The sequence below is a fragment of the Solanum pennellii genome, chromosome 5, assembly GCF_001406875.1.
Source record: "Solanum pennellii chromosome 5, SPENNV200".
In the NCBI taxonomy this organism is placed as follows: Eukaryota; Viridiplantae; Streptophyta; class Magnoliopsida; order Solanales; family Solanaceae; genus Solanum; species Solanum pennellii.
Window position 1 is genome coordinate 50,689,438 of NC_028641.1, and position 9,758 is coordinate 50,699,195.

At 29.8% G+C, this 9,758-nt stretch overlaps 1 pseudogene; it reads left to right on the forward strand.

Annotated features, from left to right (window-relative positions):
* Nucleotides 1-6,146: 6,146 nt before the first annotated feature.
* On the forward strand, nt 6,147-6,861 carry LOC107019561 (annotated as a pseudogene).
* The last annotated feature ends 2,897 nt before the right edge of the window (nt 6,862-9,758 follow it).

Sequence of the window (9,758 nt, forward strand, 5' to 3'; positions counted from 1 at the left end):
TATATAATTCCATAACGAATAAAGAAAGTCAATCAAAGGATAACTTCATGATGACCGATGATTACCTAAGGACCATTTAAACAACAATTAACACCTAATGAATATATACTAAGTAACAGAGGAATAAAGCAGATAAGTATCTTTGGAAATCGTCACACGTTGATTTAAATAATTAAACTCAGTCAGCACCGAAATGACAAATTAAGAATTAGATTTAAAGGAACATCCTGAAAGGTTACATTCAGATGCCTATCCCGAATGAGTAAATCTTATTATCAAGCATCAATGAGAGTATCAATAACTTCATACAAAATTTTCAAAATTCAAAATATACACATTCTAGTCATGGTCAGGAACTAATGGCTAATAGTTCACTGAGAACGAGAAAATCATTTCCTACTGGAGCTAATGAGAAAACAAAACAAAGACAGACAAATACTCCTGTACTAAAAGTAGAAGATTAAAATACTAGAAAAGGAGGTATCAAATCGAATCAATTATACCAAACAACAAATTATGGTTAAAATTGTAAAGAAAATAAATATAAGATAAAGAAGTATACCTTTTTCATAGTAGTGACTGGGGCGACAAGCTTGAAAGTAGTGATTTCTTTTCCACACCTCAATTTAAATACGAACAACAAACAATGAATCCTCATGCAGAATCTAAGGGACGAACTTCTTGGAACTTAAGATTAGAGAATCGTTTCAAAATTTCAAGTGTAAAACAACTATCTCTTCAAAACTAAACTCAAAATTCGTAAAATCCTATTTCAAAACCTTTTTCTTTATCATTGAAATTAGAGGGCTATTTATGGGGATGAAGGGGTGATTTAGGGGGAAATCAGTTGGAGAAATTTTTAATTTCTTTCCACCTTTCCAAGCCCAATACTGAATGAGATTTGAAGATCTCTTTAAAAGGGGGAAAGGGAACAACGATTTGATTGATTAGGTTTCTAGGGTTATGGGTTCTTCAAGGTAGTTTGATGAGGATACTGGTTTCTTTGCGTGTGATTCTGGGTTTGCAAGCTCGTCGGATGTGACTGTGCGTGAAGAAGAACAAGATGCACGAGTTGTGTACTAGTATTCTATACAACTATTTAATGTTGTTATATTGGAATGGGTTTGGGCCTAGTAATCTGGAAATTTAAATACGGACGAGAATTTGTTAGTTTAGGCTGCTGGAAATTTGTAAAAAGGAAAATAACCATTTGAATTTCAATTATAGCCAATTGGGATTAAGAAATTAAGCTAATATGAATTTAAGTAATAAATTAGATAAAACATAAATAAAATAAATTAATAGAATTAACTAACGAGATTCTTAACCTTAATAAAAATAAAATAGATAAATCCATTATAAATTAATAACTCATTATAACTATATCTTCCAGTAAATTAATAAAAATAGTTAACTAAAGTGTAAAATCTATTGTGATGATTTTCAAATATTTATAATATAATATGATTTTAAAAATATACATTTTTATTAATCAAAATGACAAAATACTTTAAAAATAACTTGAAAGTACTTTTAGTTTCATAAACTTATTAGTTCAAAATTACAACCATCACTAAAAAAATATTTAAAATATAAAATATTTTTTGAGATGATTTTTGAATATTCACAAAAATACATTAATTATGTACCTAATTATATTAAACATATAAATTATTTAAAAAATCATTAAAAAATGTGACAAAACATTCAAACTGTATTTATTATTTATTTATTTTGGAATTTTGAAAAACAACTAATTATTTTAAATCGTTTGAAATTGAAGAAGCTCGATGATTAATTTATAATGTGGAGGTTCAAAATTATGTGTCAACAGCTATACCTCATTTGACTTGAATTGATTAAACAAAATCAAATTTTGATAGAGCATATCTTCATCTTTAGGAAAGGGATTTTGGTACTGACTTTATGCGTTATGGATAAACCTCGGTATCATGTTTCCTACATATCACGAGCTATATTAGAATTAAGGTCACTTGTAGTTTGACAGCTTAATTTAAAGTAGGATTATTGAAAGGTTTAAAAATTATCTCGATATCAAATAATGAAGAGCTCGGATTACTCGAAAATAAGATTTAAGAAAAAATGTCATAATACAGTTGAATATTCAACATTGAGCCTGCCTACATATCCTCAAACCTTAGGAATCACGCTGTTTATAGTTTGACTCGATCGGTTGAAAAGGAAATCTATTATGCTAAAGAACCTTTAATTCTAGAAGATTTACAAGTAAGTCGAGTAAGAAAAAGAGGGTTGAAGTATCTTAGACATGAATGTGCCTTTCCCAGGTGTTTGACGAATTTTACAACTCGTTTTCTAGATCTAAATGCCTCAACCTGCATGGTTTCATCTCCAAACCCCAAGGATCATTAATGCAACCATCAGATCTAAAACCAAAACAATATCGCAAATTACTGGTCAACATCAAAGGGTGTTCAATCCATTCAAGCATGAAGGGACTCGCCGAGATTGTCAAGAACTCACTTTTGGTAATGAAATAAAATTCTAAACTTCTTAACCAAAACAATATTGATGTGCGGATGAATTAACCCAGCACGAAAGGGCTAACATACTTTTATAGGGATCACCCGACGAATTCCACTCAAAATCCTTTGGCGTTCTTGATGAAATCTTGATTTTCCTACCTTCTTCTTCTCTTCTATTTTTCCCAAACACTAAGCGTGGAAGAACTTTTTTAGTTAGAACTTAAACTTATTTTATCCCTATTAAATCCAAAAAACGAATGAGGAAATAAATGCGTAAAAAGACTAGTTTGCCCTTCCTTAAATCTGTATTGGACTTTCCTTATCTCAATAAACCAACTTCCGAAAGACATATTTGACTCATAGGATATAAAAATCGAGCAAACTTGTCTCCTTTGAAAAGATATTTCTAAGGTCTTTCCAATCATATAAAGAACTAACATTAACTAATCTTTCGGTAGAAGTTATTGCCGTTTGAAAATGACTAAATTTCACTTTCTTAACTTGGAAAGTTTTTCAGAATTTCCTCTTTCTTTCCAAAAGTGAAAAATTTTAGTTTCTTTGCTTATTCTAGGATAGTACGAGTTAAGAGATGTTACAAGTCATCTTTGCTTATTCTAGGATAGTACGAGTTAAGAGATGTTACAAGTCATTAGTACCTTCTCATCCTGTTGTAAAAACTGTCAATATGATTTCTGTTACTAAAGTATATGTCATCAATATTTTAACGCTTGTGAAAATGTTCCATTGCCCACATTTGTAAAATAAGTTTGACATTTCCCAATAGCTTGAAATATTACTACTAAAATCATGGGAACTAGAGTGAGTTCTTTGACATTAACACCTTCATAAAGTACACGAGGCAAAGAACATATGCAGTTGCTAATATGACCATGTTCTCGTGGAAACACTAAAGTCTCTAGTAAAGCCACAATAAACGTTATAGGACGTCTAGCTTTCCAATGAATTTGAGTTCAAGATAATTTTTTCTTGAACACATTGTAACATTTCGATCATCCATGCCTTTCATATAAATAATCAAGAGAAACCCAATTATATTCGAAGAATTGAAGTTTTGTTTCATTTTTCAGTACTAAGTAGCAAAGAAATTTCTTCCCTAAGTGACTCTGTGGAATAATTTCACACTTTCCTCGATACTTCAAACTTGTGAAATAATATATTTCCTCCAATATAGGTGTTATTTCAATGTCTTTGAATGCGAATATAACACGGTTTGGATAACAAAACAGAATCAATTCTCTAATCACATGTTTGTCTAGGTTAACCTTGAATAGTATAGGGAGGCACCCCTACCTTCTTGCAATTACTAGTTTTTCACTTGAGGACTAAATTCATCCTACAAATAAAAAAAATGAACGCATAATTTCCAAACTCACTATGCTAAAATTAGGATTGGATCTGACTATATTATCACTTTGCACAAAACATGCTCTTTGGTCGTTTGGTCGTACGTGAAACCCGTCGACATAAGGGTGGGCTTCTTAAATGTGGAATCAATACCCAGGTTTGATCTACCAAAGGTATATGCATGTATGACTTAAGTAAAGGGTGGCTTCAATCTATCTTATGTTTTGTAAGATTTTGGCATATTAGACACAAGGTTCCCGAGTGGACAACTCGAATGAGAAGGCTACACGGTCTCACGGACAAAAATCTTGTTAATGTCGTTTTAGCCATAAACTTCAATAGTTCACAATAAAAAATATCACTTTAACCCATGACAATCCAATTTTTTTTAGTAAAGCCTCAAAGTAGTTTTTGATTAAATCAAAAACATATATTTCATAACCACTTTGTTAAAAAATAGAAAAATTCTTTTGGCCAGAAAATTTGGTCTAAATTTAGTCATAATGATATTCTACTTATGTTATTTAAACTTTTTCAACATTATCCTTTTAACTTTAATACATTTGAAAATATAAAAAAGATATTATATTTTAAAGTTTAACAAAATATAATAATTGTTTTTTATTTCTGGCCATTTAGCATTACCCTTAAAAAACAGTAGATAGGCCAATACTTTTGTCACATATCTTCTTTAAAAGAATAAATTTCATTTTCCAACCCAACATAAGACCTTATGTTTTTCACTTTCTCATAGTAATTTTTTTTGCTTATGTGATTTATGACCATTAGAAATTATCCACAGATATCACTTGGACATTTCTACTTGAGCTTGTACCTACTGAACACCCTATTTATTCAAAATCATTCCTATTAGACACAAAATGAGGACATGACAAAAAAGTGTGTACCACACTCCTTGACCACGTATAGAAATAAAAAAAATCATATTTTTATGTTTTTCTTTTTCTTTTCCAACTTATACACTTAAAACTTTTTTAAAAAATAATAAAAATTAAAATGAAACAGTTGTATGTTCTTCTTCACTATCTTCTTTTTCATTTTTAAAAATTTTTTATTATATGCATATAAATCTCAAATATTCTAGTAACGTTCCATTTTTTTGATAAAAATAATATAAACTAATTACTTTTTCAGTTGGAGTCGTTATTCTATTATTAGATATGGTATTAAGTAATTATAAATCTAAAATGGTGAAAAGCTTTGAAATGGAAGAAGATTTCAACGAAGACGAAGAAGAAGAGGGTGGGGGTTGGGTAGGGGTGGGCCTGGGTTGATTGAAAATAATTTCTTATTTTTTTAAATTCCTTTTTATCTAATTGTCACGTGTCATCATTTTATTATTATGTATTTGAGACACAAACACATCTATCTTTAACCACATTTTCATTTTGAGTTTAATAGGTACAAATTTGTTAAAGTTTAAAGTGTTCTATAGGTACTAACCTAAGTTAAGGTGTCTAACTGAAATAGGCAGAAAACTTTAAAGGGCCGCATATGACTTAAACCTAATTTTTATAGAAAAATTCATTCTAACAAAAATAGTAGTATGTACTCCCTCTGTTTACAAATAATGGTCTAATTATTTATATTTAGTTTGTTTCAAAAGGAATTATTCATTTCCGTTTTTGTTTTTAATACAATTAAACTTCTGTTTTTCCACGTGACATATTTACCATCACAAAATTAAAGTGTATTTTGATACATTTGATATAACATTAATTTAGAACCACAAGATTATAAAGTCTTCTTTCTTTTATTAATCTACGTTTCAAATCAAACTAGGTGTCTTTTTTTAAACGAAGGGAATAGTATATAGTAAGGGTGGCAATTGAGTGAGTCAAAATGATTCAATAAAATATGTGTATTTTACATAGATCTCATAATTTTAATATGAATTTACAATCTATCCCTCTTTAGTTTGTAATTACATTAATCCTTTAAAAGTAACACAAATTGGATACATAATATATAGCTCGGATATATTAAAGAGTATCTCAGATACATTATCATATAAACTGAATATATAATATATAGCTTGGATACATTAGAAACTAGCTCAGATTTATTAAAAACTAGCTCAGATACATTATAAAATAAATAGGATGTATAATGTGTAGCTCGTATACATTAAATACTGTCTCGGATAAATAAATATATAGCTCAGATACATTAAAGAAATAAGGAATTTTAGAGATATTTAGAAGTAGAAGTGGATATTTCTGATAAGGAAAATAATATGCGTATTCCAGGTGTATAATGGCAACTTCACTGGAAGCTAGACAATAAATCGCATTACTCTTAAAAATAACAAAAGCCAAAAAGACAATTGAAATTTGAGTGTTCATTATGTATCAATTAATCCTTACTACCCTTACAATTCTTGATGATGGCTAGGATAGTGCATCACAACAACTAAAATTGGTGTATAATATATTGTCAAAATTATGTGTAGAACATGATTGATCTATGTGTGTAAATATTATGCATATTATAACTATAGACCGTGATCAATATACATACAAGATTGGAATGCCAGCTATTAAAATGGCTAATGTTGACACAAAATTGATTTTATTCAGTCTCCGGCATTATCAACCGGTGATGAACTCTTGAATGAGTTAAGAAAAAGTAAAGTTACTTTAAATTCTTTTGAAATCAAACTTGATTGAACGAAACTAGTTATTCTATTGCAGAATAACAATAGTGGAAGTTTTGGTTTTCCTTTCATTGATGCAGACTAAGTTAGCTATCAAAAGTACCATGAGAGAATTTTAGTATAAGTGAAAGTGGGTTGTATAATATTATATGACAATAAATTGTGGTTTGGGACAGTTTCTATGCCCGAGGAGTGTGTTATGGAAACAATGAAACTAAGTAGGCATCACATCATTGAATTTAATATGTTTTTAGAGGCAGATACACGCTTCAAATTTCCCAAGTACCTATAGGTGATAGAATCACCATTTTCTAGCGACTCTAAAAAGAGTTTCTCTTTTGTTCTAAGAATAACAATTGTGTGTCTTATGTTTGATGTATTAAGGTTCCCCTTATTTACTAGTAAGTATTTGTTGCAACAATTATTGTAATATTAACATTTTCATCTCTAATTTTGAGTATTTGAAAAGTAATTCTCTTATTTTATGAGTTCTCGTATGTTCATATATTATTTTGGAAATGTCTCGGGTTGAGACTCGGGAGATGATTACAATTTTCGAGCAAACATATTTCATCATGTTACAAATTCTTTTTTTTGGTACAATTTCTTTTGAGTACAAAGTGTCTTAACTATGATACTTCTTTGACTATGACACTTGTTCAATCTAATATAGATGTTAGTGTACGTGATCACACATGTATTATAGTGAGTATAAATAATTAGATGTTAGACTCCTTGAGACTTATGACTGTAGAGATATAATGAAATTCGGAATTTTTTTGTAGAAAGAGTTCTGTGAACTTTTTATAATTGATATACGTTTCAAAGGTTTGAGAGTTTTATTAATCATAATGTGAGAATTTTTTTAGTGTTATGACATATATAGTAATCATGTTTATTATCGACCTTTTCTGTCTTGCAATTGTTGAGTTATTAATTTATGGGGTGAATCTTATGAATATGATTCTCTAAAATAACTAATTGGGTATTTGTGTTCATATCACTCCTATATCTCTTATGCATATGATAATTGGGTATTTGTGTTCATATCACGCCTATATCTCTTATGCATCTGATAATTAAGGAAATACTTCTACAATTTCCATTAATAATCAAGTAGGGTTTTAAAGGTATGCGTCTATCCTAGACACAGAAAATGTTTACCTATTCCTGGGCTTATGATCCTACTCTATTTGATCTTCATTATAGCTTACGTTTTTATCTCTGTCAAGTTAAATTCAAGAATATATATGTATTCTATTTATAGCGAAGCAGTAAAATGATAAAATCAAGATTAAGTAACTCATATGAGAAATATGTAGTACAACATTGGATCATATCAACAACAATCTTATTGTTGATCATATGATTAAGATACACCTTTAAATTTTGTAATGTGGTAGCATGCAAGAACAGTAATAAAATTTTGATACAGTCCACAGAAAATATGGGAAAACTTTTAAACTTTGCAATGGGAACAGCTATTAGGTACTTATAGCCAATTTGTAATTTATAATGTATAAACTAAAACGGAGATTGCAAGATAATTAAACTTGATAAGATGTAAAGTTCATTATTAAAACACAAAGATTGTGTCCCCACAACATACTTTTTTTTACTATGGAATTACAAATACTTTGATTTACACATATTCACTCAGTATCATGCACTATCACTCAACTATTTTAAAGTGCTTGAATAGTTTATCTACATAAGATGCTTTTATAACTAAATGCGAAGTAAATCTTATCGTTCCTAATATTAATTTAACAAATAAGGGATAGCACCTCGAGTTCCTGCATTATATTTAACAAATCTTGGAAAATCGATGAAATTCAAAGAACGCTTAAAAATCCTAGATTATTCTCCTTTTCGAACCTTGCTCTAAAGACATGAAGTGTTAATGAACGCAAATGAACTAGTTACCAGCTATAAGCCCATAAATAGATATAAAACATCGTGGTTTATGCTTAAAATGCTTTATGAACAAAGTAGTTTCGGTACCAAACACACAGGTGAAAGACCAAAATGAACCTAACTTTAAAACTGATGAAGTTCCCCTACAAGAAGGCTTCATGGATTTTTTAGGGCTCCACAGTCCGTGAAATACATCACTGGTCGTATAGTCATCTATGAAACTTTGACTGTTTGAAAGGGCCTTAATAAAACGAGCATAACATTTTACCCCATACACAAAAAGGGGTAAACTTTGTGCAATTGAAAAGGGGACTCGTAGAGCTTAATTTTATTGGTCATGGACCATCTAATTCTTTATGTACTGACAGATATGGTTATTTGGATTTGACCCAAGTAAAATTTCATAATAAAACTCAATTGTATAGAAAGTTTTCAACTCAATTTTGTGTCAGGAGATTCTAGTGACCTTAATTCATATAAAAAATCATTCCCATATTTTAACGAATTGATGTTAACTTAAAAGTTGAAGGGTGACTGTAAAGACCCCTAAACAGGTCATATAAGTCCCCATGGTCCTTCTAGGGTCCTATCCAGGTGACTTAAGCCCTAAAAAGTTGGGATACCTCCCTTAAACAGGTTGTGGAACCCTAAACAAACCGATTAGGATTTCCTGAAAGGTCCATGGTTCATTTTGGGGTTGTGGACTTGCTTGTTATCCCTCTTTATGTGCAAGGTGTTACACCCTTGATGGTTTCCCTGCATACCTTAATTGAAGTAGTAAGTAGTGATGAAGAAAGGAGATTTGAACTTGAAGAACCCTCACTTCTTCTTCCTTGGTCTAGAGAGAGAATTTTGGAGAACAAACTAGGAGAGAATTTGGAAAATTAGGGGAATGAAGTTAAGGGGGGTAGTTTTAGGACTTGAAATCAAATACTCTTAAAAATAACAATCGAATTGATCCTACGGTTGTGACCTTCCATTCGTAATTCCTATGGACTATGTTGACACCCAATTTAGGCCCTCCAGGATAAAAAATAATTCTCAAACTTCTTCAATTTCATACGATTTAAAATAATTAGTTTTTATAAAATTGAAATAGTTTGCGAGTTAGTTTGAATAATTTTGTCACTTTTTTTATAATCTTTAAATAATATATATGTTTTATATTGTTATGCATATAATTAGAGTTTTTTTCATGAATATTAGAAAATCGTCTCTAATGGATTTTATTTAATTAAATATTTTGTAAATTAGATTAGTTTAAGTTATGGTGTACATTTTAAATTAAATGACTT